Source organism: Rhipicephalus microplus, chromosome 1 (genome assembly GCF_043290135.1).
Source record: "Rhipicephalus microplus isolate Deutch F79 chromosome 1, USDA_Rmic, whole genome shotgun sequence".
Taxonomy (NCBI): Eukaryota; Metazoa; Arthropoda; class Arachnida; order Ixodida; family Ixodidae; genus Rhipicephalus; species Rhipicephalus microplus.
Window position 1 is genome coordinate 38,480,975 of NC_134700.1, and position 27,950 is coordinate 38,508,924.

General features: G+C 42.6%; 1 non-coding gene across 1 annotated transcript; it reads left to right on the forward strand.

The window, feature by feature from the left end:
• The first annotated feature begins 13,324 nt into the window (after positions 1–13,324).
• Positions 13,325–13,397, forward strand: TRNAT-UGU (transfer RNA threonine (anticodon UGU)). The gene has a single exon. It is a non-coding gene; the product is annotated as a tRNA-Thr (tRNA).
• The last annotated feature ends 14,553 nt before the right edge of the window (positions 13,398–27,950 follow it).

Genomic DNA, 27,950 nt, shown 5'->3' on the forward strand with positions numbered 1-27,950 from the left:
GAAGGTCGTATGTTCGATTCCTGCTCACAGCTGTTTATTTTTTCATCCATTTTTCTTTCTTCTTATTTACATTCCATTGGTTCTAATAACTTCCCCTGTATATTCCTTGGCATTACTCTCTGTTAGATCTCATAAATATTGTGTCAAAACAAAGAAAAACGAGCCCTTTGGTATACACTTCTTTCCCTTATTTTTTAACGAGGGTCTCGTAATGGCAGGCTCTGTGTCTTTAGGTTGTATACGAGGGACTATTAAACAGCTGCCCGCTCGTAATAAGTTCACGTGCTACGTGACGCCAAACAAGCGCATAAAAGAGTGGTTCACACTCGTCGCTTGCCTTATAGATGGCGCTGACTGTCACTTCTACTTCTAAATTCATATATAAACCCAAAAAAGTGGATGGAGGGAAGGCCGCTGTGGTAGCTCAGGGGTTAGAGCATCCAACGCGTTATTCGAAGGTCGTAGGTTCTATTCCTTCTCACGGCTGGTTATTTTTCATCCACATTTCTTTCCTGTTATTTATATTTCATTGGTTCGAAAAACTTTCTCTACACAATCTTTGGCATTACTCTCTGTTAGATCTCATTAATATTGTGTCAAAACACGGAAAAACGAGCCCTTAGGTATACACTTCTTTCCCTTACTTCATTTAACGAGGGTCTCGTACTGGTAGACTTGGTGTCATTAGGTTGTATACGAACGACTATTAATCAGCTGCCCGCTCGTAATAAGTTCACGTGCTACGTGACGCCAAACATGCGCATAAAGGAGATGTTCACAATCGTCGCTTGGCTTATAGATGGCGCTGACTGTTACTCCTACTTCTAAATTCACATATAAAGCCGAAAAAGTGGATGGAGGGAGGGCATGTGTGGTAGCTCAGTGGTTAGGGCATAGAACGCGTTATTCGAAGGTCGTAGGTTCGATTCCTGCTCACGGCTGTTTAAATTTTCATCCACTTTTCTACTTATTTACATTCTATTGTTTCTAATATCTTCCCCTGTACATTCCTTGGCATTACTGACATATCTCATTAATATTGTGTCAAAACCCGGAAAAACGAGCCCTTATGTATACACTTCTTTTCCTTATTTCATTTAAGGAGGGTCTCGTACTGGCAGACTTGGTGTCACTAGGTTGTATACGAGGTACTATTAATCAGCTGCCCGCTCGTAATAAGTTCAGGTGCTACGTGACGCCAAACATGCGCATGAAAGAGTGGTTCACACTCGTCGCTTGCCTTATAGATGGCGCTCACTGTCACTTCTACTTCTAAATTCACATATAAACCCAAAAAAGTGGATGGAGGGAAGGCCGCTGTGGTAGCTCAGTGGTTAGAGCATCCAACGCGTTATTCGAAGGTCGTAGGTTCGATTTCTTCTCACGGCGGGTTATTTTTCATCCACATTTCTTTCCTGTTATTTACATAACATTGGTTCTGGTAACTTCCCCTGTACATTCCTTGGCATTACTGTCTGTTATATCTCATTCATGTTGTGTCAAAACACGGAAAAACGAGCCCTTAGGTATACAGTTTTTTCCCCTTATTTCATTTAACGAGTGTCTCGTACATGTAGATTTTGTGTCATTAGGTTGTATACGAGAAACTATTAATCAGCTGCCCGTTCGTAATAAGTTCACGTGCTACGTGACGCCAAACATGCGCATAAAAGAGTGGTTCACACTCGTCGCTGGTAGATGGCGCTGACTGTCACCCCTACTTCTAAATTCACATATAAACCCAAAAAAGTGGATGGAGGGCAGGCCGATGTGGTAGCTCAGTGGTTAGAGAATGAAACGCGTTATTCGAAGGTCGTAGGTTCGATTCCTGCTCACGGCTGCTTATTTTTTCATCAACTTTTCTTTCTTCTTTATTACATTCCATTAGTTCTAATAACATTCCCTGTACAGTCCTTGGCATTACTGTCTGTTATATCTCATTCTAACGGTGTCAAAACACGGAAAAACGAGCCCTTAGGTATACAATTCATTCCCTTTTTTCATTTAACGAGGGTCTCGTACTGACACACTCTGTGTCTTTAGGTTGTATACAAGGGACACTTAATCTGCTGCCCGCTCGTAATAAGTTCTCTAGACACACATGCTGAGTGTTGTGCATTATTGTGGTCTGGGCGGGGATCGGTGCATTGTCAGGCATTCAGTTGCCTTTTCACCACGCCTTTCCATTCAACCACTGGATAAGTGATGTATGTTTAAAACTATGATGATGAATAAACTTCAAACTTCAAAGTTAACGTGCTACGTGACGCCAAACCTGCGCTTAAAAGAGTGGTTCACACTCGTCGCTTGGTTTATAGATGGCGCTGACTGTCACTCCTACTTCTAAATTCACATATACACCCAAAAAAGTGGATGGAGGGATGGCGGCTGTGGTAGCTCAGTGATTAGAGCATCGAACGCGTTATTCGAAGGTCGTAGCTTCGATTCCTGCTCACGGCTGGTTATTTTTCATCAACTTATCTTTCTTCTTATTTACATTCTATTGGTTCTAATAACTTACCCTGTACAATCCCTGGCAATAATGTCTGTTAGATCTCATTCATAGGGTGTGAAAACACGGAAAAACGTGCCCTTAGGTATACACTTCTTTTCCTTATTTCATTTCACGAGGGTCTCGTACTGGCAGACTTTGTGTCATTAAATTGTATACGAGGGACTATTATTCAGCTGCCCGCTCGTAATAAGTTCACGTGCTATGTGACGCCAAACATGCGCATGAAAGAGTGGTTCACACTCGTCGCTTGCCTTATAGATGGCGCTGACTGTCACTTCTACTTCTAAATTCACATATAAACCCAAAAAAGTGGATGGAGGGAAGGCCGCTGTGGTAGCTCAGTGATTAGAGCATCAAACGCGTTATTCGAAGGTCGTAGGTTCGATTCCTGCTCACAGCTGGTTATTTTTTCATCCACTTTCCTTTCTTCTTATTTACATTTCATTGGTTCTAATTACTTACCCCGTACAATCCTTGGCATTAATATCTGTTAGATCTCATTCATATGGTGTGAAAACACGGAAAAACGAGCCCTTAGGTATACAGTTCTTTCCCTTATTTCATTTAACGAGGGTCTCGTACTGGCAGACTTGGTGTCATTAGGTTGTATACGAGGGACTATTAATCAGCTGCCCACTCGTAATAAGTTCACGTGCTACGTGGCGCCAAACATGCGCATAAAAGAGTGGTTCACACTCGTCGCTTGCCTTATAGATTGCGCTGACTGTCACTTCTACTTCTAAATTCACATATAAACCCAAAAAAGTAGATGAAGGGAAGGCCGCTGTGGTAGCTCAGTGATTAGAGCATCGAACGCGTTATTCGAAGGTCGTAGGTTCGATTCCTGCTCACGGCTGGTTATTTTTTGATCATTTTTTCTTTTTTCTTATTTACATTCCATGGGTTTTAATACCTTCCCCTGTAGATTCTTTGGCATTACTGTCTGTTAGATCTCATTATTATTGTGTCAAAACACGGAAAAACGAGCCCTAGGGTATACACTTCTTTCCCTTATTTCATTTAACGAGAGTCTCGTACTGGCAGACTCTGTGTCATTAGGTTGTATACGAGGGACTATTAATCAGCTGCCCGTTCGTAATTCGTTCACGTGCTACGTGATGCCAAACAAGCGCATAAAAGAGTGGTTCACACTCGTCGCTTGCCTTATAGATGGCGCTGACTGTCACGCCTACTTCTAAATTCACATATAATCCCAAAAAAGTGGATGCAGGGAAGGCCGCTGTGGTAGCTCAGTGGTTGGAGCATCCAACGCGTTATTCGAAGGTCGTAGGTTTGATTTCTGCTCACGGCTGTTTATTTGCCATCCACTTTTCTTCTTATTTACATTCTATTGTTTCTAATAACTTCCCCTGTACATTCGTTGGCATTACTGTCATATCTCATTAATATTGTGTCAAAACACGGAAAAACGAGCCCTTAGGTATACACTTCTTTTCCTTATTTCATTTAACGAGGGTCTCGTACTGGCAGACTTGGTGTCATTAGGTTGTATACGAGGGACTATTAATCAGCTGCCCGCTCGTAATAAGTTCACGTGCTACTTGACGCCAAACATGCGCATAAAAGAGTGGTTCAAACTCGTCGCTTGGCTTATAGATGGCGCTGACTTTCACTCTTACTTCTCAATTCACATCTAAACCCAAAAAACTGGATGGAGGGAAGGCTGCTGTGGTAGCTCAGTGGTTAGAGCATCGAACGCGTTATTCGCAGGGCGTAGGTTCGATTCCTGCTCACGGCTGGTTATTTTTTCATCCACTTTTCTTTCTTCTTAATTACATTCCATTGGTTCTAATAACTTCCCCTGTACAATCCTTGGCATTACTGTCTGTTATATCTCATTCTAATGGTGTCAAAACACGGAAAAACGAGCCCTTAGGTATACACTTCATTCCCTTTTTTCATTTAACGAGGGTCTCGTACTGACACACTCTGTGTCATTAGGTTGTATACGAGGGACACTTAATCAGCAGCCCGCTCGTAATAAGTTCTCTAGACACACATGCTGAGTGTTGTGCATTATTGTGGGCTGGGCGGGGATCGGTGCGTTGTCAGGCATTCAGTTGCCTTTTCATCACCCCTTTCCATTCAACCACTGGATAAGTGATGTATGTTTAAAACTATGATGATGAATAAACTTCAAACTTCAAAGTTCACGTGCTACGTGACGCCAAACAAGCGCATAAAAGAAAGGTTCACACTCGTCGCTTGCCTTATAGTTGGCGCTGACTGTCACTTCTACTTCTAAATTCACATATAAACCCAAAAAAGTGGATGGAGGGAAGGCCGCTGTGGTAGCTCAGTGGTTAGAGCATCCAACGCGTTATTCGAAGGTCGTAGGCTCGATTCCTGCTCACGGCTGGTTATTTTTCATCCACATTTCTTTCTTCTTATTTACATTCCATTGGTTCTAATAACTTCCTCTGTACATTCCTTGGCATTACTGTCTGTAATATCTCATTATTATTGTGTCAAAACAAAGAAAAACGAGCCCTTTGGTATACACTTCTTTCCCCGATTTCTTTTAACGAGGGTCTCGTACTGGCAGACTCTGTGTCATTAGGTTGTATACGAGGGACTATTAATCAGCTGCCCGCTCGTAATAAGTTCACGTGCTACGTGACGACAAACAAGCGCATAAAAGGGTGGTCCACACTCGTCGCTTGCCTTATAGATGGCGCTGACTGTCACTTCTACTTCTAAATTCACATATAAACCCAAAAAAGTAGATAAAGGGAAGGTTGCTGTGGTAGCTCAGTGATTTGAGCATCAAACGCGTTATTCAAAGGTCGTAGGTTCGATTCCTGCTCACGGCTGGTTATTCTTTCATTCACTTTTCTTTCTTTTTATTTACATTCCATTGGTTCTAATAACTTCCCCTGTATATTCTTTGGCATTACTGTCTGTTAGTTCTCATTCATGTGGGGTCAAAACACGGAAAAACGAGCCCTTTCGTATACACTTCGTACCCTTATTTCATTTAACGAGGGTCTCGTACTGGCAGACTTGGTGTCGTTAGGTTGTATGCGAACGACTATTAATAAGCTGCCCGCTCGTAATAGGTTCACGTGCTACGTGACGCCAAACATGCGCATAAAGGAGAGGTTCACACTCGTTGCTTGGCTTATAGATGGCGCTGACTGTCACTCCTACTTCTAAATTCCCATATAAACCCGAAAATTGGATGAAGGGAAGGCCGCTGTGGTAGCTCAGTGGTTAGAGCATCGAACGCATTATTCGAAGGTCGTAGGTTCGATACCTTCTCACGGCTGATTATTTTTTCTTCCACTTTTCTTTCCTCCTATTTACATTCTATTGGTTCGAATAACTTCCCCTACACATTCCTTGGCATTACTGTCAGTTACATCTCATTATTATTGTGTCAAAACACGGAAAACGAGCCCTTAGGTATACACTTCTTTCCGTTTTTTTATTTAACAAGGGTCTCGTACAGGTAGACTTGGTGTCATTGGTTTGTAAACGAGGAACTATTATTCAGCTGCCCACTCGTAATAACTTCACGTCCTACGTGACGCTAAACATGCGCTTAAAAGAGTAGTTCACACTCGTCGCTTGTAGATGGCGCTGACTGTCACTTCTACTTTTAAATTCACATATAAACCTAAAAAAGTGTATGGAGGGAAGGCCGCTGTGGTAGCTCAGCGATTAGAGCATATAATGCGTTATTCGAAGGTCGTAGGTTCGATTCCTGCTCATGGATGGTTATTTTTTCATCCACATTTCTTTCTTCTTATTTACATTCCATTGGTTCTAATAAATTCTCCTGTACATTCCTTGGCATTACTGTCTGTTAGATCTCATTCATATTGTGTGAAAACACGGAAAAATGAGCCCTGAGGTATACAATTTTTTCCCTTATTTCATTTAACGAGGGTCTCACACTGGCAGACTTGGTGTCGTTAGGTTGTATACGAACGACTATTAATCAGCTGCCCGCTCGTATTAGGTTCACGTGCTACGTGACGCCAAACCTGCACATAAAAGTGTGGTTCACACTAATCGCTTGGCCTATACATGGCGCTGACTTTCACTCCTACTTCTCAATTCACATATAAACCCAAAAAACTGGATGGAGGGAAGGCTGCTGTGGTAGCTCAGTGGTTAGAGCATCGAACGCGTTATTCGAAGGTCGTAGGTTCGATTCCTGCTCACGGCTGGTTATTTTTTCATCAACTTTTCTTTCTTCTTAATTACATTCCATTAGTTCTAATAACATTCCCTGTACAGTCCTTGGCATTACTGTCTGTTATATCTCATTCTAACGGTGTCAAAACACGGAAAAACGAGCCCTTAGGTATACAATTCATTCCCTTTTTTCATTTAACGAGGGTCTCGTACTGACACACTCTGTGTCTTTAGGTTGTATACAAGGGACACTTAATCTGCTGCCCGCTCGTAATAAGTTCTCTAGACACACATGCTGAGTGTTGTGCATTATTGTGGTCTGGGCGGGGATCGGTGCATTGTCAGGCATTCAGTTGCCTTTTCACCACGCCTTTCCATTCAACCACTGGATAAGTGATGTATGTTTAAAACTATGATGATGAATAAACTTCAAACTTCAAAGTTAACGTGCTACGTGACGCCAAACCTGCGCTTAAAAGAGTGGTTCACACTCGTCGCTTGGTTTATAGATGGCGCTGACTGTCACTCCTACTTCTAAATTCACATATACACCCAAAAAAGTGGATGGAGGGATGGCGGCTGTGGTAGCTCAGTGATTAGAGCATCGAACGCGTTATTCGAAGGTCGTAGCTTCGATTCCTGCTCACGGCTGGTTATTTTTCATCAACTTATCTTTCTTCTTATTTACATTCTATTGGTTCTAATAACTTACCCTGTACAATCCCTGGCAATAATGTCTGTTAGATCTCATTCATAGGGTGTGAAAACACGGAAAAACGAGCCCTTAGGTATACACTTCTTTTCCTTATTTCATTTCACGAGGGTCTCGTACTGGCAGACTTTGTGTCATTAAATTGTATACGAGGGACTATTATTCAGCTGCCCGCTCGTAATAAGTTCACGTGCTATGTGACGCCAAACATGCGCATGAAAGAGTGGTTCACACTCGTCGCTTGCCTTATAGATGGCGCTGACTGTCACTTCTACTTCTAAATTCACATATAAACCCAAAAAAGTGGATGGAGGGAAGGCCGCTGTGGTAGCTCAGTGATTAGAGCATCAAACGCGTTATTCGAAGGTCGTAGGTTCGATTCCTGCTCACAGCTGGTTATTTTTTCATCCACTTTCCTTTCTTCTTATTTACATTTCATTGGTTCTAATTACTTACCCCGTACAATCCTTGGCATTAATATCTGTTAGATCTCATTCATATGGTGTGAAAACACGGAAAAACGAGCCCTTAGGTATACAGTTCTTTCCCTTATTTCATTTAACGAGGGTCTCGTACTGGCAGACTTGGTGTCATTAGGTTGTATACGAGGGACTATTAATCAGCTGCCCACTCGTAATAAGTTCACGTGCTACGTGGCGCCAAACATGCGCATAAAAGAGTGGTTCACACTCGTCGCTTGCCTTATAGATTGCGCTGACTGTCACTTCTACTTCTAAATTCACATATAAACCCAAAAAAGTAGATGAAGGGAAGGCCGCTGTGGTAGCTCAGTGATTAGAGCATCGAACGCGTTATTCGATGGTCGTAGGTTCGATTCCTGCTCACGGCTGGTTATTTTTTGATCATTTTTTCTTTTTTCTTATTTACATTCCATGGGTTTTAATACCTTCCCCTGTAGATTCTTTGGCATTACTGTCTGTTAGATCTCATTATTATTGTGTCAAAACACGGAAAAACGAGCCCTAGGGTATACACTTCTTACCCTTATTTCATTTAACGAGAGTCTCGTACTGGCAGACTCTGTGTCATTAGGTTGTATACGAGGGACTATTAATCAGCTGCCCGTTCGTAATTCGTTCACGTGCTACGTGATGCCAAACAAGCGCATAAAAGAGTGGTTCACACTCGTCGCTTGCCTTATAGATGGCGCTGACTGTCACGCCTACTTCTAAATTCACATATAATCCCAAAAAAGTGGATGCAGGGAAGGCCGCTGTGGTAGCTCAGTGGTTGGAGCATCCAACGCGTTATTCGAAGGTCGTAGGTTTGATTTCTGCTCACGGCTGTTTATTTGCCATCCACTTTTCTTCTTATTTACATTCTATTGTTTCTAATAACTTCCCCTGTACATTCGTTGGCATTACTGTCATATCTCATTAATATTGTGTCAAAACACGGAAAAACGAGCCCTTAGGTATACACTTCTTTTCCTTATTTCATTTAACGAGGGTCTCGTACTGGCAGACTTGGTGTCATTAGGTTGTATACGAGGGACTATTAATCAGCTGCCCGCTCGTAATAAGTTCACGTGCTACTTGACGCCAAACATGCGCATAAAAGAGTGGTTCAAACTCGTCGCTTGGCTTATAGATGGCGCTGACTTTCACTCTTACTTCTCCATTCACATCTAAACCAAAAAAACTGGATGGAGGGAAGGCTGCTGTGGTAGCTCAGTGGTTAGAGCATCGAACGCGTTATTCGCAGGGCGTAGGTTCGATTCCTGCTCACGGCTGGTTATTTTTTCATCCACTTTTCTTTCTTCTTAATTACATTCCATTGGTTCTAATAACTTCCCCTGTACAATCCTTGGCATTACTGTCTGTTATATCTCATTCTAATGGTGTCAAAACACGGAAAAACGAGCCCTTAGGTATACACTTCATTCCCTTTTTTCATTTAACGAGGGTCTCGTACTGACACACTCTGTGTCATTAGGTTGTATACGAGGGACACTTAATCAGCAGCCCGCTCGTAATAAGTTCTCTAGACACACATGCTGAGTGTTGTGCATTATTGTGGGCTGGGCGGGGATCGGTGCGTTGTCAGGCATTCAGTTGCCTTTTCATCACCCCTTTCCATTCAACCACTGGATAAGTGATGTATGTTTAAAACTATGATGATGAATAAACTTCAAACTTCAAAGTTCACGTGCTACGTGACGCCAAACAAGCGCATAAAAGAAAGGTTCACACTCGTCGCTTGCCTTATAGTTGGCGCTGACTGTCACTTCTACTTCTAAATTCACATATAAACCCAAAAAAGTGGATGGAGGGAAGGCCGCTGTGGTAGCTTAGTGGTTAGAGCATCCAACGCGTTATTCGAAGGTCGTAGGCTCGATTCCTGCTCACGGCTGGTTATTTTTCATCCACATTTCTTTCTTCTTATTTACATTCCATTGGTTCTAATAACTTCTCCTGTAACTTCCTTGGCATTACTGTCTGTTAGATCTCATTATTATTGTGTCAAAACAAGGAAAAACGAGCCCTTTGGTATACACTTCTTTCCCTTACTTCTTTTAACGAGGGTCTCGTACTGGCAGACTTGGTGTCATTAGGTTGTATACGAACGACTATTAATCAGCTGCCCGCTCGTAATAAGTTCACGTGCTACGTTACGCCAAACATGCGCATAAAGGAGAGGTTCACACTCGTCGCTTGGTTTATAGATGGCGCTGACTGTTACTCCTACTTCTAAATTCACATTTAAACCCAAAAAAGTGGATGGAGGGAAGGCCGCTGTGGTAGCTCAGTGGTTAGAGCATCGAAAACATCATTCGAACGTCGTAGGTTCGATTCCTGCTCACGGCTGGTTATTTTTTCATCCACTTATCTTTCTTCTTATTTACATTCTATTGGTTCTAATAACTTACCCTGTACAATCCTTGGCAATAATGTCTGTTAGATCTCAATCATATGGTATGAAAACACGGAAAAACGAGCCCTTAGGTATACACTTCTTTCCCTTATTTCATTTCACGAGGGTCTCGTACTGGCAGACTTGTTATCATTAGGTTGTATACGACGGACTATTAATCAGCTGCCCGCTCGTATTAAGTTCACGTGCTACGTGACGCCAAACATGCACATATAAGAGTGATTTACACTCGTCGCTTGGCCTTTAGATGGCGCTGACTGTCACTCTTACTTCTGAATTCACATATAAACCCAAAAAAGTGGATAAAGGGAAGGCTGCTGTGGTATCTGAGTGGTTAGAGCATGGAACGCGTTATTCGAAGGTCGTAGGTTCGATTCTTGCTCACGGCTGGTTATTTTTTCATCCACTTATCTTTCTTCTTATTTACATTCTATTGGTTCTAATAACTTACCCTGTACATTCCTTGGCATTACTCTCTGTTAGATTTCATTATTATTGTGTCAAAACAAAGAAAAATGAGCCCTTTGGTATACACTTCTTTCCCTTATTACTTTTAACGAGGGTCTCGTACTGGCAGACTCTGTGTCATTAGGTTGTATCTCAGGGACTATTAATCAGCTGCCCGCTCGTAATAAGTTCACGTGCTACGTGACGCCATACAAGCTCATAAAAGAGTGGTTCACACTCGTCGCTTGCCTTATAGATGGCGCTGCCTGTCACTTCTACTTCTATATTCACACATAAACGCAAAAAAGTGGATAAAGGGAAGGCTGCTGTGGTAGCTCAGTGGTTAGAGCATCGAACGCGTTATTCGAAGGTCGTAGGTTCGATTCCTGCTCACGGCTGGTTATTCTTTCAATCACTTTTCTTTCTTCTTATTTACATTCCATTGGTTCTAATAACTTCCCCTGTATATTCTTTGGCATTACTGTCTGTTAGTTCTCATTCATATGGTGTCAAAACACGGAAAAACGAGCCCTAAGGTATACACTTCTTTCCCTTATTTCATTTAACGAGGGTCTCGTACTGGCAGACTGTGTGTAATTAGGTTGTATATGAGGGACTATTAATCAGCGGCCCGCTCGTAATACGTTCACGTGCTACGTGACGCCAAACAAGCGCATAAAAGAGTGGTTCACAGTCGTCGCTTGCCTTATAGATGGCGCTGACTGTCACTTCTGCTTCTAAATTCACATATAAACCCAAAAAATTGGATGGAGGGAAGGCCGCTTTGGTAGCTCAGTGGTTAGAGCATCAAACGCGTTATTCGAAGGTCGTAGGTTCGATTCCTGCTCATGGCTGGTTATCTTTTCATCATTTTTTTTCTTCCTATTTACATTCCATTGGTTTTAATACCTTCTTCTGTACATTCTTTGGCATTACTGTCTGTTAGATCTCAATATTATTGTGTCAAAACACGGAAAAACGAGCCCTAAGGTATACACTTCTTTCCCTTATTTCATTTAACGAGGGTCTCGTACTGCCAGACTGTGTGTAATTAGGTTGTATATGAGGGACTATTAATCAGCTGCCCGTTCGTAATACGTTCACGTGCTACGTGACGCCAAACAAGCGCATAAAAGAGTGGTTCACAGTCGTCGCTTGCCTTATAGATGGCGCTGACTGTCACTTCTACTTCTAAATTCACATATAAACCCAAAAAAGTGGATGGAGGGAAGGCCGCTTTGGTAGCTCAGTGGTTAGAGCATCCAACGCGTTATTCGAAGGTCGTAGGTTCGATTCCTGCTCACGGCTATTTAATTTTTCATACACTTTTCTTCTTATTTACATTCTATATTTTTTAATAACTTCCCCTGTACATTCCTTGGCGTTACTGACATATCTCATTAATATTGTGTCAAAACACGGAAAAAAGAGCCCTTAGGTATACACTTCTATTTCTTATTTCATTTAACGAGGGTCTCGTACTGGCAGACTTGGTGTCACTAGGTTGTATACGAGGGACTATTAATCAGCTGCCCGCTCGTAATAAGTTAAGGTGCTACGTGACGCCAAGCTTGCGCATAAAAGAGTGGCTCACACTCGTCGCTTGGCCAATAGATGGCGCTGACTGTCACTCCTACTTCTAAATTCACATTTAAACCCAAAAAAGTGGATGGAGGGAAGGCCGCTGTGGTAGCTCAGTGGTTAGAGCATCGAACGCGTTATTCGAAGGTCGTAGGTTCGATTCCTGCTCACGGCTGGTTACTTTTTCATCATTTATTTCTTCTTATTTACATTCCATTGGTTTTAATACCTTCTTCTGTACATTCTTTAGCATTACTGTCTGTTAGACCTCATTATTATTGTGTCAAAACACGGAAAAACGAGCCCTAAGGTATACACTTCTTTCCCTCATTTTATTTAACGAGGGTCTTGTACAGGCACACTGTGTGTAATTAGGTTGTATACGAGGAACTAATAATCAGCTGCCCGCTCGTATTACGTTCACGTGCTACGTGACGCCAAACAAGCGCATAAAAGAGTGGTTCACACTCGTCGCTTGCCTTATAGATGGCGCTGACTGTCACTTCTACTTCTAAATTCACATATAAACCCAAAAAAGTGGATGGAGGGAAGGCCGCTTTGGTAGCTCAGTGGTTAGAGCATCCAATGCGTTATTCGAAGGTCGTAGGTTCGATTCCTGCTCACGGCTGGTTATTCTTTCATTCACTTTTCTTTCTTCTTAGTTACATTCCATTGGTTCTAATAACTTCCCCTGTACATTCCTTGGCATTATTCTCTGTTAGATTTCATTATTATTGTGTCAAAACAAAGAAAAATGAGCCCTTTGGTATACACTTCTCTCCTTATTACTTTTAACGAGGGTCTCGTACTGGCAGACTCTGTGTCATTAGGTTGTATACGAGGGACTATTATTCAGCTGCCCGCTCGTAATAAGTTCACGTGCTACGTGACGCCATACAAGCGCATAAAAGAGTGGTTCACACTCGTCGCTTGCCTTATAGTTGGCGCTGCCTGTCACTTCTACTTCTAATTTCACATATAAACGCAAAAAAGTGGATAAAGGGAAGGCTGCTGTGGTAGCTCAGTGGTTAGAGCATCGAACGTGTTATTCGAAGGTCGTAGGTTCGATTCCTGCTCACGGCTGGTTATTCTTTCAATCACTTATTTTTCTTCTTATTTACATTCCATTGGTTCTAATAACTTCCCCTGTATATTCTTTGGCATTACTGTCTGTTAGTTCTCATTATTACTGTGTCAAAACAAAGAAAAACGAGCCCTTTGGTATACACTTCTTTCCCTTATTACTTTTAACAAGGGTCTCGTACTGGCAGACTCTGTGTCATTAGGTTGTATACGAGGGACTATTAATCAGCTGCCCGCTCGTAATAAGTTCACGTGCTACGTGACGCCAAACAAGCGCATAAAAGAGTGGTTCACACTCGTCACTTCAGCGAGGGCCAAGACTATACTTCGTCAAGTCTCAAACGAGGAACGAGGGGTCGTATTTGTTGACGCGGCTTCCTAAGCCAATGGGAAAGCGTTTTTGGCAGTGGTAGTCGATGGGGCTGGCCATGTCATCAACTCAGCGACGGTCAGGACGAAAGACCCAATCATTGCGGAACAAATGGCCATCGCCTTAGCATTCAAGATGGATAACATTGAAGTGGTCTACAGTGATTCCATGGCAGCACTACTGGCGTTCGCCAAGGGGACGGTCTGTGAACAAACGCTGAAAATACTGCAAGGCAAGAACATAACACATCATCTTCTTAGTTGGTTCCCAGCTCACCTTGGACAAATCAACGATTCCCCTCCCAATCTCAACGAAGCAGCACACGAGGCGGCGCGAGAACTCTCCAACCGCGCCTCCCCGGGGATGCGTTCTACCGGTGAAGGGGATAACTGGGAAATTCTTACAACATATAACGAGCTCACTAAACATTTCTACCTGTCTAGAAGGATTTTCCCTCCACCTCACAAAAATCTAACCCGGCCCCAAGCACTTACACTAAGGCTTTTGCAAACGCGGATGTACCCTACTTTGAAAATGTTACACATCATGTACCCTGACCTATACCCAAGTAATCTTTGTCCACATTGTGGGAAAATAGCTTCATTAGAACACATGCTCTGGCAGTGCACCAAATTCGCTCATTTATCGCACATCACCTCTGCCAGATGGGAGGCGGCAATCCGCAGCTCATCCTTGGCAGATCAGCTCTGGGCTGTCCACCAAGCCCGCGAGGCGGCTGAGGAGCTTGGCATCTCAGTCCCCACGTGGGAGCTGCCCGCAACACAGTGATCTGTGTTTTGGAGGACCAAATAAAAGTTTATCCAATCCAATCCAATCCACTCGTCACTTGTCTCATAGATGGCGCTGCCTGTCACTTCTACTTCTAAATTCACATATAAACGCAAAAAAGTGGATAAAGGGAAGGCTGCTGTGGTAGCTTAGTGGTTAGAGCATTGAACGCGTTATTCGAAGGTCGTAGGTTCGATTCCTGCTCACGGCTGGTTATTCTTTCAATCACTTTTCTTTCTTCTTATTTACATTCCATTGGTTCTAATAACTTCCCCTGTATATTCTTTGGCATTACTGTCTGTTAGTTCTCATTCATATGGTGTCAAAACACGGAAAAACGAGCGCTTAGGTATACACTCCTTTCCCTTATTTCATTTAGCGGGGGTTTCGTATTGGCAGACTTGGCGTCATTACGTTGTATACGAGGGACTATTATTCAGCTGCCCGCTCGTAATAAGTTCACGTGCTACGTGACGGCAAACAAGTGCATAAAAGAGCTGTTCACACTCGTCGCTTGCCTTATAGATGGCGCTCACTGTCACTTCTGCTTCTAAATTCACATATAAACCCAAAAAAGTGGATGGAGGGAAGGCCGCTTTGGTAGCTCAGTGGTTAGAGCATCCAATGCGTTATTCGAAGGTCGTAGGTTCGATTCCTGCTCACGGCTGTTTATTTTTTCATCCACCTATCTTTTTCCTTATTTACATTCTATTGGTTTGAGTAACTTACCCTGTACAATCCTTGGCAATAATGTCTGTGAGATCTCATTCATATGGTGTGAAAACACGGAAAAACGAGCCCTTAGGTATACACTTCTTTCCCTTACTTATTTTAACGAGGGTCTCGTACTGGCACAATTGGTGTCATTAGGTTGTATACGAGGGACTATTAATCAGCTGCCCTCTCGTAATAAGTTCAAGTGCTATGTGACGCCAACATGCGCATGAAAGAGTGGTTCACACTCGTCGCTTGGATTATATATGGCGCTGACTGTCACTCCTACTTCTAAATTCACATATAAACCTAAAAAAGTGGAAAAAGGGAAGGCTTCTGTGGTATCTCAGTGGTTAGAGCATCGAACGCGTTATTCGAAGGTCATAGGTTCGATTCCTGCTCACGGCTGGTTATTTTTTCATCCACTTTTCTCTCTCCTTATTCACTTTCCATTGGTTCTAATAACTTCCCCTGTACAATCCTTGGCATTACTGTCTGTTTTATCTCATTCTAATGGTGTCAAAACACGGAAAAACGAGCCCTTAGGTATACACTTCATTCCCTTTTTTCATTTAACGAGGGTCCCGTACTGACACACTCTGTGTCATTAGGTTGTACACGAGGGACACTTAATCGGCTGCCCACTCGTAATAAGTTCTCTAGACACACATGCTGAGTGTTGTGCATTATTGTGGTCTAGGCGGGGATCGGTGCATTGTCAGGCATTCAGTTGCCTTTTCACCACCGTTTTCCATTCAACACTGGATAAGTGATGTATGTTTAAAACTATGATGATGAATAAACTTCAAACTTCAAACTTCACGTGCTACGTGACGCCAAACCTGCGCATGAAAGAGTGGCTCACAGTTGTCGCTCGGTTTATAGATGGCGCAGGTTGTAGGTTCGATTCCTGCTCACAGCTGGTTATTTTTTAATCCACTTTTCTTTCTTCTTATTTACATTCCATTGGTTCTAATTACTTACCCTGTACAATCCTTGGCATTAATATCTGTTAGATCTCATTCATATGGTGTGAAAACACGGAAAAACGAGCCCTTAGGTATACAGTTCTTTCCCTTATTTCATTTAACGAGGGTCTCGTACTGGCAGACTTGGTGTCATTAGGTTGTATACGAGGGACTATTAATCAGCTGCCCGCTCGTAATAACTTCACGTGCTACGTGGCGCCAAACATGCGAATAAAAGAGTGGTTCACACTAATCGCTTGGCTTATACATGGCGCTGACTTTCACTCCTACTTCTCAATTCACATATAAATCCAGAACACTGGATGGAGGGAAGGCTGCTGTGGTAGCTCAGTGGCTAGAGCATCGAACGCGTTATTCGAAGGTCATAGGTTGGATTCCTGCTCACGGCTGGTTATATTTTCATCCACTTTTCTTTCTTCTTATTTACAATCCATTGGTTCTAATAACTTCCCCTGTATATTCTTTGGCATTACTGTCTGTTAGTTCTCATTCATATGGTGTCAAAACACGGAAAAACGAGCGCTTAGGTATACACTCCTTTCCCTTATTTCATTTAGCGAGGGTCTCGTATTGGCAGACTTGGCGTCATTACGTTGTATACGAGGGACTATTGTTCAGCTGCCCGCTCGTAATAAGTTCACGTGCTACGTGACGGCAAACATGCGCATAAAAGAGTGGTTCACACTCGTCGCTTGGCTTATAGATGGCCCTGACTGTCACTTCTGCTTCTAAATTCACATTTAAACCCAAAAAAGTGGATGGAGGAAAGGCTGCTGTGGTAGCTCAGTGGCTAGAGCATCGAACACGTTATTCGAAGGTCGTAGGTTCGATTCCAGCTCACGGCTGTTTATTTTTTCATCCACTTACCTTTCTTCTTATTTACATTCTATTGGTTTCAATAACTTACCCTGTACAATCCTTGGCAATAATGTCTGTTAGATCTCATTCATATGGTGTGAAAACACGGAAAAACGAGCCCTTAGGTATACACTTCTTTCCCTTATTTCATTTCACGAGGGTCTCGTACTGGCAGACTCTGTGTCATTAGGTTGTATACGACGGAATCAGCTGCACTCTCGTAATAACTTCACGTGCTACGTGACACCAAACATGCGCAAAAAGAGTGGTTCACACTCATCGCTTGGCTTATAGATGGCCCTGACTGTCACTCCTACTTCTAAATTCACATATAAACCCAAAAAAGTGGATGGAGGAAAGGCCGCTGTGGTAGCTCAGTGGTTAGAGCATCCAACGCGTTATTCGAAGGTCGTAGGTTCGATTCCTGCTCACGGCTGGTTATTTTTCATCCACATTTATTTCTTCTTATTTACATTCATTGGTTCTAATTACTTACCCTGTACGATCCTTGGCATTATTATCTGTTAGATCTCATTCATATGGTGTGAAAACACGGAAAAACGAGCCCTTAGGTATACAGTTCTTTCCCTTATTTCATTTACCGAGGGTCTCGTACTGGCAGACTTGGTGTCATTAGATTGTATACGAGGGACTGTTATTCAGCTGCCTGCTCGTAATAGGTTCACGTGCTACGTGGCGCCAAACATGCGCATAAAAGAGTGGTTTACACTCGTCGCTTGGCTTATAGATGGCGCTGACTGTCACTTCTACTTCTAAATTCACATATAAACCCAAAAAAAGTGGATAAAGGGAAGGCTGCTGTGGTAGCTCAGTGGTTAGAGCATCGAACGCGTTATTCGAAGGTCGTAGGTTCGATTCCTGCTCACGGCTGGTTATTCTTTCATTCACTTTTCTTGCTTCATATTTACATTCCAATGGTTCTAATAACTTCCCCTGTATATTCTTTGGCATAACTGTCTGTTAGTTCTCACTCATATGGTGTCAAAACACGGAAAAACGAGCCCTTAAATATACACTTCTTTCCCTTATTTCATTTAGCGAGGGTCTCGTATTGGCAGACTTGGCGTCATTACGTTGTATACGAGGGACTATTATTCAGCTGCCCGCTCGTAATAAGTTCATGTGCTACGTGACGGCAAACATGCACATAAAAGAGTGGTTCACACATGTCGCTTGGCTTAGGGATGGCCCTGACTGTCACTTCTGCTTCTAAATTCACATATAAATCGAAAAAAGTGGATGGAGGGAAGGCCGCTTTGGTAGCTCAGTGGTTAGAGCATCGAACGCGTTATTCGAAGGTCATAGGTTTGATTCCTGCTTACGGCTGGTTATTTTTTCATCCACTTTTCTTTCTTCTTAATTACATTCCATTTGTTCTAATAACTTCCCCTGTACAATCCTTGGCATTACTGTCTGTTATATCTCATTCTAATGGTGTCAAAACACAGAAAAACGAGCCCTTAGGTATACACTTCATTCCCTTATTTCTTTCAACGAGGGTCTCGTACTGGCAGACTCTGTGTCATTAGGTTGTATACGAGGGACTTTTAATCAGCTGCCCGCTCGTAATAGGTTCACGTGCTCTGTGACGCCAAACAAGCGCATAAAAGAGTGGTTCACACTCGTCTCTTGCCTTATAGATGGCGCTGACTGTCACTTCTACTTCTAAATTCACATTTACACCAAAAAAGTGGATAAAGGGAAGGCTGCTGTGGTAGCTCAGTGGTTAGAGCATCGAACGCGTTATTCGAAGGTCGTAGGTTCGATTCCTGCTCACGGCTGGTTATACTTTCATTCACTTTTCTTTCTTCTTATTTACATTCCATTGGTTCTAATAACTTCCCCTGTATATTCTTTGTTATTACTGTCTGTTAGTTCTCATTCATAAGGTGTCAAAACACGGAAAAACGAGCCCTTAAATTTACACTTCTTTCCCTTATTTCATTTAGCGAGGGCCTCGTATTGGCAGACTTGGCGTCATTACATTGCATACGAGGGACAATTAATCAGCTGCCCGCTCGTAATAAGTTCACGTGCTACGTGACGGCAAACATGCGCATAAAAGAGTGGTTCACACTCGTCGCTTGGCTTAGAGATGGTCCTGACTGTCACTTCTGCTTCTAAATTCACATATAAACCAAAAAAAGTGGATGGAGGGAAGGCCGCTGTGGTAGCTCAGTGGTTAGAGCATCGAACGCGTTAATAGAAGGTCGTAGGTTCCATTCCTGCTCACCACTGGTTATTCTTTCATCAACTTTTCTTTCTTCTTATTTACATTCCATTGGTTCTAATAACTTCCCCTGTATATTCTTTGGCATAACTGTCTGTTAGTTCTCACTCATATGGTGTCAAAACACAGAAAAACGAGCCTTTAGGTATACACTTCATTCCCTTATTTCTTTCAACGAGGGTCTCGTACTGGCAGACTCTGTGTCATTAGGTTGTATACGAGGGACAATTAATCAGCTGCCCGCTCGTAATAAGTTCACGTGCTACGTGACGGCAAACATGCGCATGAAAGAGTGGTTCACACTCGTCGCTTGGCTTAGAGATGGTCCTGACTGTCACTTCTGCTTCTAAATTCACATATAAACCCTAAAAAGTGGATGGAGGGAATGCCGCTGTGGTAGCTCAGTGGTTAGAGTATTGAACGCGTTATTCGAATGTCGTAGGTTCGATTCTTGCTCACGGCTGGTTTTTCTTTCATTCACTTTTCTTTCTTCTTATTTACATTCCATTTGTTCTAATAACTTCCCCTGTATATTCTTTGGCATAACTGTCTGTTAGTTCTTACTCATATGGTGTCAAAACACGGAAAAATGAGCCCTTAAATATACACTTCTTTCCCTTATTTCATTTAGCGAGGGTCTCGTATTGGCAGACTTGGCGTCATTACGTTGTATACGAGGGACTATTAATCAGCTGCCCGCTCGTAATAAGTTCACGTGCTATGTGACGGCAAACATGCACATAAAAGAGTGGTTCACACATGTCGCTTGGCTTATAGATGGCCCTGACTGTCACTTCTGCTTCTAAATTCACATATAAACCGAAAAAAGTGGATGGAGGGAAGGCCGCTGTGGTAGCTCAGTGGTTAGAGCATCGAACGCGTTATTAGAAGGCCGTATGTTCGATTCCTGCTCACCGTTGGTTATTCTTTCATCAAATTTTCTTTCTTCTCATTTACAATCCATTGGTTTTAATACCTTCCCCTGTACATTGTTTAGCAATACTCTCTGTAAATCTCATTATTATTGTTTCAAAACTCGGAAAAACGAGCCCTAAGGTATACACTTCTTTCCCTTATTTCATTTACCGAGGGTCTCGTACTGGCAGACTCTGTGTCATTAGGTTGTATACGAGAGACTATTAATCAGCTGCCCGCTCGTAATAAGTTCACGTGCTACGTGACGCCAAACAAGCGCTTAAAAGAGTGGTTCAGACTCGTCGCTTGCCTTATAGATGGCGCTGACTGTCACTTCTACTTCTAAATTTACATATAAACCCAAAAAAGTGGATGGAGGGAAGGCCGCTGTGGTAGCTCAGTGGTTAGAGCATCCAACGCGTTATTGGAAGGTCGTAGGTTCGATTCCTGCTCACGGCTGGTTATTTTTCATCCACATTTCTTTCTTCTTATTTACATTCCATTGGTTCTAATAACTTCCCCTGTATATTCTTTGGCATTACTGTCTGTTAGTTCTCATTCATGTGGGGTCAAAACACGGAAAAACGAGCCCTTTCGTATACACTTCGTACCCTTATTTCATTTAACGAGGGTCTCGTACTGGCAGACTTGGTGTCGTTAGGTTGTATACGAACGACTATTAATAAGCTGCCCGCTCGTAATAGGTTCACGTGCTACGTGACGCCAAACATGCGCATAAAGGAGAGGTTCACACTCGTTGCTTGGCATATAGATGGCGCTGACTGTCACTCCTACTTCTAAATTCACATATAAACCCGAAAATTGGATGAAGGGAAGGCCGCTGTGGTAGCTCAGTGGTTAGAGCATCGAACGCATTATTCGAAGGTCGTAGGTTCGATTCCTTCTCACGGCTGATTATTTTTTCATCCACTTTTCTTTCCTCCTATTTACATTCTATTGGTTCGAATAACTTCCCCTACACATTCCTTGGCATTACTGTCAGTTACATCTCATTATTATTGTGTCAAAACACGGACAACGAGCCCTTAGGTATACACTTCTTTCCGTTTTTTTATTTAACAAGGGTCTCGTACAGGTAGACTTGGTGTCATTGGTTTGTAAACGAGGAACTATTATTCAGCTGCCCACTCGTAATAACTTCACGTGCTACGTGACGCTAAACATGCGCTTAAAAGAGTAGTTCACACTCGTCGCTTGTAGATGGCGCTGACTGTCACTCCTACTTCTAAATTCACATATAAACCCAAAAAAGTGGATGGAGGGAGGGCATCTGTGGTAGCTCAGTGGTTAGGACATAGAACACGTTATTCGAAGGTCGTAGGTTCGATTCCTGCTCACGGCTGGTTATTCTTTCGTTCACTTTTCTTTCTTCTTATTTACATTCCATTGGTTCTAATAACTTCCCCTGTACATTCCTTGGCATTACTCTCTGTTAGATCTCATTATTATTGTGTCAAAACACGGAAAAACGAGCCCTTAGGTATACACTTCTTTTCCTTATTTCATTTAACGAGGGTCTCGTACTGGCAGACTTGGTGTCATTAGGTTGTATACGAGGGACTATTAATCAGCTGCCCGCTCGTAATAAGTTCACGTGCTACTTGACGCCAAACATGCGCATAAAAGAGTGGTTCAAACTCGTCGCTTGGCTTATAGATGGCGCTGACTTTCACTCTTACTTCTCAATTCACATCTAAACCCAAAAAACTGGATGGAGGGAAGGCTGCTGTGGTAGCTCAGTGGTTAGAGCATCGAACGCGTTATTCGCAGGTCGTAGGTTCGATTCCTGCTCTCGGCTGGTCATTTTTTCATCCACTTTTCTTTCTTCCTAATTACATTCCATTGGTTCTAATAACTTCCCCTGTACAATCCTTGGCATTACTGTCTGTTATATCTCATTCTAATGGTGTCAAAACACGGAAAAACGAGCCCTTAGGTATACACTTCATTCCCTTTTTTCATTTAACGAGGGTCTCGTACTGACACACACTGTGTCATTAGGTTGTATACGAGGGACACTTAATCAGCTGCCCGCTCGTAATAAGTTCTCTAGACACACATGCTGAGTGTTGTGCATTTTTGTGGGCTGGGCGGGGATTGTGCATTGTCAGGCATTCAGTTGCCTTTTCATCACCCCTTTCCATTCAACCACTGGATAAGTGATGTATGTTTAAAACTATGATGATGAATAAACTTCAAACTTCAAAGTTCACGTGCTACGTGACGCCAAACAAGCGCATAAAAGAGTGGTTCACACTCGTCGCTTGCCTTATAGATGGTGCTGACTGTCACTTCTACTTCTAAATTCGCATATAAACCCAAAAAAGTGGATGGAGGGAAGGCCGCTGTGGTAGCTCAGTGGTTAGAGCATCCAACGCGTTATTCGAAGGTCGTAGGTTCGATTCCTGCTCACGGCTGATTATTTTTTCATCCACTTTTCTTTCCTCCTATTTACATTCCATTGGTTCGAATAACTTCCCCAACACATTCCTTGGCATTACTGTCAGTTACATCTCATTATTATTGTGTCAAAACACGGAAAACGAGCCTTTAGGTATACACTTCTTTCCGTTATTTTATTTAACAAGGGTCTCGTACAGGTAGAGTTGGTGTCATTTGGGTTGTAAACGAGGAACTATTAATCAGCTGCCCACTCGTAATAACTTCACGCGCTACGTGATGCTAAACATGCGCTTAAAAGAGTAGTTCACACTCGTCGCTTGTAGATGGCGCTGACTGTCACTCCTATTTCTAAATTCACATATAAACCCAAAAAAGTGGATGGAGGGAGGGTATCTGTGGTAGCTCAGGGGTTAAGACATAGAACGCGTTATTCGAAGGTCGTAGGTTCGATTCCTGCTCACGACTGGTTATTTTTGCATCCATTTTTCTTTCTTCTCATTCACTTTCCATTGGTTCTAAAAACTTCCCCTGTACATTCGGTGGCATTACTGTCTGTTGGATCTCAATAATATTGTGTCAAAACACGGAAAAACGAGCCCTTAGGTATACACTTCTTTCCCTTAATTCATTTACTGAGCGTCTCGTACTGGTAGACTTGGTGTCATTGGGCTGTAAACAAGGGACTATTAATCAGCTGCACGCTCGTAATACGTTCACGTGCTATGTGACGCCAAACATGCACATAAAAGAGTGGTTCACACTAATCGCTTGGCTTATAAATGGCGCTGACTTTAACTCCTTTTTCTCAATTCACATATAAACCCAAAAAACTGGATGGAGGGATGGCTGCTGTGGTAGCTCAGTTGATAGAGCATCGAACGCGTTATTCGAAGGTCGTAGGTTCGATTCCTGCTCTCGGCTGGTCATTTTTTCATCCACTTTTCTTTCTTCCTAATTACTTTCCGTTGGTTTTAATAACTTCCCCCGTACAATCCTTGGCACAACTGTCGGTTATATCTCATTCTAATGGTGTCAAAACACGAAAAAACGAGCCCTTAAGCATACACTTCATTCCCTTTTTTCACTTAACGAGGGTCCCGTACTGACACACTCTGTGTCAATAGGGTGTATACGAGGGTCACTTAATCAGCTGCCCGCTCGTAATAAGTTCTCTAGACACACATGCTGAGTGTTGTCGTTCATTGAGGTCTGGGCGGGGATCGGTGCATTGTCAGGCATTTAGTTGCCTTTTCACCACCCCTTTCCATTCAACCACTGGATAAGTGATGTATGTTTAAAATTATGATTATGAATAAACTTCAAACTTCAAAGTTAACGTGCTACGTTACGCCAAACCTGCGCTTAAAAGAGTGGTTCACACTCGTCGCTTGGTTTATAGATGGCGCTGACTGTCACTCCTACTTCTAAATTCACATATAAACCCAAAAAAGTGGATGGAGGGAAGGCCGCTGTGGTAGCTCAGTGATTAGAGCATCGAACACGTTATTCGAAGGTCGTAAGTTCGATTCCTGCTCACAGCTGTTTATTTTTTCATCCATTTTTCTTTCTTCTTATCTACATTCCATTGGTTCTAATTACTTACCCTGTACAATCCTTGGCATTAATATCTGTTAGATCTCATTCATATGGTGTGAAAACACGGAAAAACGAGCCCTTAGGTATACAGTTCTTTCACTTATTTCATTTAACGAGGGTCTTGTACTGGGAGACTCTGTGTCATTAGGTTGTATACGAGGGACTATTAATCAGCTGCCCGCTCGTAATAATTTCACGTGCTACGTGACGCCAAACCTGCGCTTAAAAGAGTGGTTCACACTCGTCGCTTGGTCTATAGATGGCGCTGACTGTCACTGCTACTTCTAAATTCACATATAAACCCAAAAAAGTGGATGGAGGGAAGGCCGCTGTGGTAGCTCAATGATTAGAGCATCGAACGCGTTATTTGAAGGTCGTAGGTTCGATTCCTGCTCAGCTGGTTGTTTTTTCATCCACTTTTCTTTCTTCTTATCTACATTCCATTGGTTCTAATTACTTACCCTGTACAATCCTTGGCATTAATATCTCTTAGATCTCATTCATATGGTGTGAAAACACGGAAAAACGAGCCCTTAGGTATACAGTTCTTTCCCTTATTTCATTTAACGAGGGTCTCGTACTGGCAGACTTGGCGTCGTTAGGTTGTATACGAGGGACTATTATTCAGCTGCCCGCTCGTAATAGGTTCACGTGCTACGTGGCGCCAAGTATGCGCATAAAAGAGTGGTTTACACTCGTCGCTTGGCCTATAGATGACGTTACTGTCACTTCTGCTTCTAAATTCACATATAAACCGAAAAAAGTGGATGAAGGGAAGGCCGCAGTGGTAGCTCAGTGGTTAGAGCATCGAACGCGTTATTAGACAGTCGTAGGTTCGATTTCTGCTCACGGCTGGTTATTCTTTCATTCACTTTTCTTTCTTCTTATTTACATTCCATTGGTTCTAATAACTTCCCCTGTACAATCCTTGGCATTACTCGCTGTTAGATCTCATAAATATTGTGTCAAAACAAAGAAAAACGAGCCCTTTGGTATACACTTCTTTCCCTTATTTTTTAACGAGGGTCTCGTAATGGCAGACTCTGTGTCTTTAGGTTGTATACGAGGGACTATTAAACAGCTGCCCGCTCGAAATAAGTTCACGTGCTACGTGACGCCAAACAAGCGCATAAAAGAGTGGTTCACACTCGTCGCTTGCCTTATAGATGGCGCTGACTGTCACTTCTACTTCTAAATTCATATATAAACCCAAAAAAGTGGATGGAGGGAAGGCCGCTGTGGTAGCTCAGGGGTTAGAGCATCCAACGCGTTATTCGAAGGTCGTAGGTTCTATTCTTTCTCACGGCTGGTTATTTTTCATCCACATTTCTTTCCTGTTATTTATATTTCATTGGTTCGAAAAACTTTCTCTACACATTCTTTGGCATTACTCTCTGTTAGATCTCATTAATATTGTGTCAAAACACGAAAAAACGAGCCCTTAGGTATACACTTCTTTCCCTTATTTCATTTAACGAGGGTCTCGTACTGGTAGACTTGGTGTCATTAGGTTGTATATGAACGACTATTAATCAGCTGCCCGCTCGTAATAAGTTCACGTGCTACGTGACGCCAAACATGCGCATAAAGGAGAGGTTCACAATCGTCGCTTGGCTTATAGATGGCGCTGACTGTTACTCCTACTTCTAAATTCACATATAAACCCGAAAAAGTGGATGGAGGGAGGGCATGTGTGGTAGCTCAGTGGTTAGGACATAGAACGCGTTATTCGAAGGTCGTAGGTTCGATTCCTGCTCACGGCTGTTTAGTTTTTCATCTACTTTTCTTCCTATTTACATTCTATTGTTTCTAATAAGTTCCCCTGTACATTACTTCGCATTACTGTCATATCTCATTAATATTGTGTCAGAACACGGAAAAAGGGCCCTTAGGTATACACTTCTTTCCCTTATTTCATTTAACAAGGGTCTCGTACTGGCAGACTTGGCGTCATTAGGTTGTATACGAGAGACTAATAATCAGCTGCCCGCTCGTAATAAGTTCACGTGCTACGTGACGCCAAACATGCGCATAAAAGAGTGGTTCACACTCGTCGCTTGGCTTATAGATGGCGCTGACTGTCACTCCTACTTCTAAATTCACAATTAAACCCAAAAAAGTGGATGGAGGGAAGGCTGCTGTGGTAGCTCAGTGGCTAGAGCATCGAACACGTTATTCGAAGGTAGTATGTTCGATTTCTGCTCACGGCTGTTTAATTTTTCATCCACTTTTCTACTTATTTACATTCTATTGTTTCAAATATCTTCCCCTGTACATTCCTTGGCATTACTGACATATCTCATTAATATTGTGTCAAAACCCTGAAAAATGAGCCCTTAGGTATACACTTCTTTTCCTTATTTCATTTAACGAGGGTCTCGTACTGGCAGACTTGGTGTCACTAGGTTGTATACGAGGTACTATTATTCAGCTGCCCGCTCGTAATAAGTTCAGGTGCTACGTGACGCCAAACATGCGCATGAAAGAGTGGTTCACACTCGTCGCTTGCCTTATAGATGGCGCTGACTGTCACTTCTACTTCTAAATTCATATATAAACCCAAAAAAGTGGATGGAGGGAAGGCCGCTGTGGTAGCTCAGTGGTTAGAGCCTCCAACGCGTTATTCGAAGGTCGTAGGTTCGATTCCTTCTCACGGCTGATTATTTTTCATCCACATTTCTTTCCTGTTATTTACATTTCATTGGTTCGAAAAACTTTCTCTACACATTCTTTGGCCTTACTCTCTGTTAGATCTCATTGATATTGTGTCAAAACACGGAAAAACGAGCCCTTAGGTATACACTTCTTTCCCTTATTTCATTTAACGAGGGTCTCGTACTGGTAGACTTGGTGTCATTAGGTTGTATACGAACGACTATTAATCAGCTGCCCGCTCGTAATAAGTTCACGTGCTACGTGACACCAAACATGCGCATAAAGGAGAGGTTCACAATCGTCGCTTGGCTTATAGATGGCGCTGACTGTTACTCCTACTTCTAAATTCACATATAAAGCCGAAAAAGTGGATGGAGGGAGGGCATGTGTGGTAGCTCAGTGGTTAGGGCATAGAACGCGTTATTCGAAGGTCGTAGGTTCGATTCCTGCTCACGGCTGTTTAATTTTTCATCCACTTTTCTACTTATTTACATTCTATTGTTTCTAATATCTTCCCCTGTACATTCCTTGGCATTACTGACATATCTCATTATTATTGTGTCAAAACCCGGAAAAATGAGCCTTTATGTATACACTTCTTTTCCTTATTTCATTTAACGAGGGTCTCGTACTGGCAGACTTGGTGTCACTAGGTTGTATACGAGGTACTATTAATCAGCTGCCCGCTCGTAATAAGTTCAGGTGCTACGTGACGCAAAACATGCGCATGAAAGAGTGGTTCACACTCGTCGCTTGCCTTATAGATGGCGCTGACTGTCACTTCTACTTCTAAATTCACATATCAACCCAAAAAAGTGGATGGAGGGAAGGCCGCTGTGGTAGCTCAGTGGTTAGAGCATCCAATGCGTTATTCGAAGGTCGTAGGTTCGATTCCTTCTCACGGCTGGTTATTTTTCATCCACATTTCTTTCCTGTTATTTACATAACATTGGTTCTGGTAACTTCCCCTGTACATTCCTTGGCATTACTGT